General features: G+C 37.6%; 1 pseudogene; it reads right to left on the bottom strand.

Annotated features, from left to right (window-relative positions):
• Positions 1–2,603: 2,603 nt before the first annotated feature.
• LOC132418345 (ubiquitin-like protein FUBI pseudogene) lies at positions 2,604–2,999 on the bottom strand (annotated as a pseudogene).
• Positions 3,000–5,257: the final 2,258 nt, after the last annotated feature.

The raw sequence follows: 5,257 nt of genomic DNA, 5'->3' as shown, positions 1-5,257 counted from the left end.
CTTTTTTTTCTACAGGAACATCTCAATAGGCATATATAATGATTGATACATAACTTGCTCTACAATAAGATCTGATTGTATTAGGGTTTTACAGACATCTATACAGAAATCATAACACTGATTATACTTTGGTTTTGGATTTTGATTTGCATGAGTTATTCATTCATTTGTTTCCCCTTAGAGAAAATAATAAGGGCCAAGTTACAACTGGACAATATGTAACAAATTGAAAATGTTTTTCTACATTATATTTCCTTGGATTTTTTATACTGTTAATTTTTTTTAACATCTTTATTGGAGTATAATTGCTTTACAATGGTGTGTTAGTTTCTGCTTTATAACAAAGTAAATCAGTTATACCTATACATATGTTCCCATATCTCTTCCCTCTTGCATCTCCCTCCCTCCCACCCTCCCTATCCCACCCCTCTAGGTGGTCACAAAGCACCGAGCTGATCTCCCTGTGCTATGCAGCTGCTTCCCACTAGCTATCTATTTTACATTTGGTAGTGTATATATGTCCATGCCACTCTCTCACTTTGTCACAGCTTACCCTTCCCCCTCTCCATATCCTCAAGTCCATTCTCTAGTAGGTCAGTGTCTTTATTCCCGTCTTACCCCTAGGTAAGTGTGTGGTTTTCATCATTTTTGTTTGCTCTTTAGGTTTTTAGGTCCTTGTTAAACTTTTTTTGGTATTTTCTGCATTCTATTTCTGAGATTTTGGATATCTTTACTATAATTACTGTGAATTCTTTGTCAGGTAGACTGCCTATTTTCTCTTCATTTGTTAGGTCTGGTGGGTTTTTGCCTTGCTCCTTCATCTGCTGTGTACTCCTCTGTCTTCTCACTTTGCTTAACTTACTGTGTTTGGGGTCTCCTTTTCACAGGCTGCTGGTTCATAGTTCCCGTTGTTTTTGGTGTCTGCCCCCAGTGGCTAGGGTTGGTTCAGTGGGTTTTGTAGGCTTCCTGGTTGAGTGGACTGGCTCCTGTGTTCTGGAAAATGAGTCTGAATGTTGTCTTTTTGGTGGGCAGGACCACATTCAGTGGTGTGTTTTGGGCTGTCTGTGACCTTATTATGAGTTTAGGCAGCCTCTCTACTAATGGACATGGTTGTGTTCCTATCTTGCTAGTTGCTTGGCATAAGCTGTCCTGCACTGTAGCTTTCTGGCCATTGAGTGCAACTGGGTATTAGCGTTGAGATGGAGATCTCTGGGAGAGCTTTCACTATTTAATATTACATGGAGCCAGGAGGTCTCTGGTGGACTAGTTTCCTGATCTCAGCTCTCCCACCTCATAGGCACAGGTCTGACACCCAGCAGGAGCACCAAGACCCTGTCAGCCACACGGTCAGGTACATGGGGCTTTTCTTGCCTTTTGGGAAGTGTGAGGTCCTCTGCCAGTGTTTAGTAGGTGTTCTGTTGGAGTTGTTCCACATGTAGATGTATTTCTGATGTATTTATGGGGAGGAAAGTGATCTCCGCATCTCACTCCTCTGCCATCTTTGAAGTTCTCAGTCCAAGCCTGCATACTTTTACTGAGGAATTCTTAAACATTTAACGATGAAATAACACCAATTCTCTACAATCTCTTCCTTATTTTCTTTTCCTCTGTGCTCAGTCTAGGACCTGCTCATAGGGGGCCGTGTTCATAGGCCTCATCCCCTGCACTTCAGATCATACTTTCTTGTGAGAAATCAAGAACATGGATTTTTATTTTTTTTGCTGACATAGTCCAGCATCTGGTACAGTCCCTGGCATGTAGTAGGCTCTCTGTAAGTATCTGCCAGCTGTCTTCACAGTAGCAGTGCCGATTGCAGCTCTGTCATTCTCCCTGCCAAGGGCCTGGACTTGCGCCAGGGCTTCCGAAGGACAGGGGACAGTCTCTCGGGCTGCTGGATCAGGGTGTGCTGAGGAACCTGGGCCCCCATGATGGGAACACCAAAGTCGAGGGAGGCTAGGCTGGGGCGGCAGTAGCGGCATCCTGCTGCCAGTGCGAGTCCACTCACTTCAGCTTTCCTCACAGCACCTTACGCCCGGAAGTGGAAGGTACCTGTGCCGCTGCAGTGTGCACTGGGACTTCACTCACATGCTTACATCCTTCAACCCACCAGTCGGCCCCACAGGTGCCTTCCCCCACCACTGTCTCACCTGTATATTTTCTTTACATCTTTTTCACATGGTCTTACATAGAGCAAACTTTTTTATTTTGATGAGATTCAATTAATCATTCTTTTCTTTTATGAATTGTGCTTTTGTTGTCAAAACTAAAATCCCTGCCTAGCCCTAGATCTCCCAAAATTTCTCCTTTGATTTTTCTAAAAGTTTTATAGTTTTACTTTTACATTTGAATCCATTATCTATTTTGAGTTAATTTTTGTATAAGGTGTGTGGTATAGGTACATTTTTTTTTACTTATATATTTCCCATTATTCCAGTACTATTTGTTGAAATGTTGTCTTTCCTCCATGGAATTGATTTCATACCTTTGTCAAAAATCAGTTGAGCATATTGTATGTGTCTATTTCTGGGTACTCTATTCTTTTTTTTTTTTTTTAATGACTGGACTAAGTGGCTTTATTAAAGACAGCCAAAATTACAAAGGACTTAAGAGTTGGCATTATGGCCCTTCTTCTTGCCAAAGGTAGGCACAATATTCACAAAGCACCAGTTGTACTGTATATGTCTCTTGGCCCAGCCCATCTTCTTCTTCTCTTGTTTGGCCACCTTGGAAGTCTGACCTCTTATTTTCCTGGCACCGGCCATGGAACCATGGACTTTACCTCCAATCATGTGGCTGGCTACTTCCAGAGTGCTCAGAGCCTCCACCCAACACTGGCCCAGGGTAGCCTCATCCTCTAGGGGTGCGCATTCCAGGAGCAGGACTTGATCTTCTGTAGTGATGCCCTCCAATGAGACTACATGAGCTTTGATCTGGGTGACAGTCTCCTGGTCAGTCACCTCGAGAGTGTGTAGCTCCTGGGCATGGACAAAGAGATGCATGTTGGTGACTGAACCATGTATACCACTGCCACTAGTGTACTCTACTCTGTTCCATTGATCTACATGTCTATTTATCCACAAATACCACACTGTTTTGAATACTCTGGCTATATATGAAACCTTAATATCAAGTAGATTGATTCGCCCTGTACTTTATCCTTCTTTGTCAACATTGTTTTAGGTATCCTAGGACCATATACACTTCAGGGTAATCTTGTATATGTCTACCAGGAAACCTTCCTGGAATTATTTTGAGAATTAAATTAAACTTATCCATCAATCTGGGGAGAAGTTACATCTTTAGTATGTTGACTTGTTCAATCCATGAATACAGTATTTTTTTCCCAAGTATTTAGGTTTTAGATTTCCTGTCATCAGGAAAATTTTGCAATTTTCAACATATAGGTCCTGTACATATTTTGTTACATGTATACTTACATATTATATTTTCTGTTGAGAAACTTAAATCTATTAAAATTTATTTTAATTCTGGTTTACACATATTTATGGTTAGTGTATAGAAATGTGATTTGATTTCTTTTAGTTCACCTTGCTGTATTCATTATTTCTATTTTTTGTATATATTTTTAAAGTAGCCAGTCATATAAGGACAGTATTATTTATTTCTTTTAAAACTGTAAACCTTTTATTTGATTTTCTTGCCTTACTGTGTTGGCCAGAACTTCCAGTGCTATGCTGTATAAGAGTGATGAAAGTGGTTATCTTTGCCTGATCCCCAATTTAAGAGGGAAAGCTTTCAGTATTTCAACATTAGTGCTACTTGTAAGTTTTTGTAGATGCCTGTTGTCAATTTGAAGTAATTTCCCTTTCTTCATAACTTCATAGAGTTTTAATAAGAAATAAGCATTGAGCTTTTCAGGTGTTTGCTACATCAAATAATATGATCATATGATGTTTCTTTTTAGGCTTTTTTTTTTAACTGAGGTACAATTGACATAATATTGTATGACTTTCATGTGTACAACAAAATGATTTGATATTTGTACATATTACAAAATGACTACTACAATAAATCTAGTTAATATTTGTCACCATACAGAGTTATAATTTTTTTCTCAAGAAGAGAACTTTTAAGAATTAATCTCTTAGCAACTTCCAAATATGTAATGCAGTATTATTAATTATAATCACCGTGTTATACATTACATCCCCATTACTTATTTGTTTTATAACTAGAAGTTTGTACCTTTACCTATTTTGCCCATCTGACCCCCCTCCCAAACTCTAACAACCACCAATTTGTTCCCTATATGAGTTCATGTTTTGTTTGTTTGTGTTTCTTTAGATTTCACATGTAAGTGAGATCATATGGTATTTGTCTTTCTCTTTCTGAATGTTGAGTTGTATGAGTTCTTTGTATAGTTTGGATAGTAACCATTTATTTGATATATCTTTTGCAGATATCTTCTCCCATTCAGTAGATGTTCTTTTCATTTTGTTGATAGTTTCCTTTGCTTTTCAAAAGCTTTTAGGTTGATGTAGTCCCATTTGTTTATTTTTGCTTTGGTTTTCCTTGCCTGAGGAAACATACAAAAAATATTGTTAAGACTGATGGCAATGAGTGTACTGCTTATGTTTTCTTCTAGAAGTTTAATGGTTTCAGGTATTACATTCAAGTCTTTAATCCATTTTGAGTTAATTTTTGTATACGGTATAAGATTGTATTCTTGTTTAATTCGTTTGCAAGTGGCTGTTCAGTTTTCCCAACATCATTTTTTGAAGAGACTATCCTTTCTCCATTGTATAGTCTTGCCTCCAATAGTTGTGAAGTAACTGATCATATATTTATGGGTTTATTTCTGGGCTGTATTCTGTGCTATTGATTTATGTGTCCTGTTCTATGCCAATACCATACCATTTTGATTGCTATAGTTTTGTAATATAGTTTGAAATCAGGAAGAGTGATGACTCCATATTCATCTTCATTGTAAAGATTGCTTTGGCTATTTGAGTTTTTGTATTTCCATACAAACTTTAGGATTGTTAGTTTTATTTCTGTGAAAGATGCCATTGAAATAAATTACACTAAGAAAACTGGAAAATCCACAAAAATATGGAGATTAAGAAATATGTTATTGAACAACTAATACTTCAAAAAGAAATAAAAAAAGATAGATATAAAATAAATACATTGAGACAAATCAGAGTGGAAATACAATACACAAAAACTCAAGGAATGCAGCAAAACCAATTTTAAGATGGATGTTCATAGTGAAAAATACCTACATGAAGAAGCA

The sequence above is a fragment of the Delphinus delphis genome, chromosome X (genome assembly GCF_949987515.2).
Source record: "Delphinus delphis chromosome X, mDelDel1.2, whole genome shotgun sequence".
Taxonomy (NCBI): Eukaryota; Metazoa; Chordata; class Mammalia; order Artiodactyla; family Delphinidae; genus Delphinus; species Delphinus delphis.
This window is presented reverse-complemented; position numbering and strand designations above follow the sequence as displayed.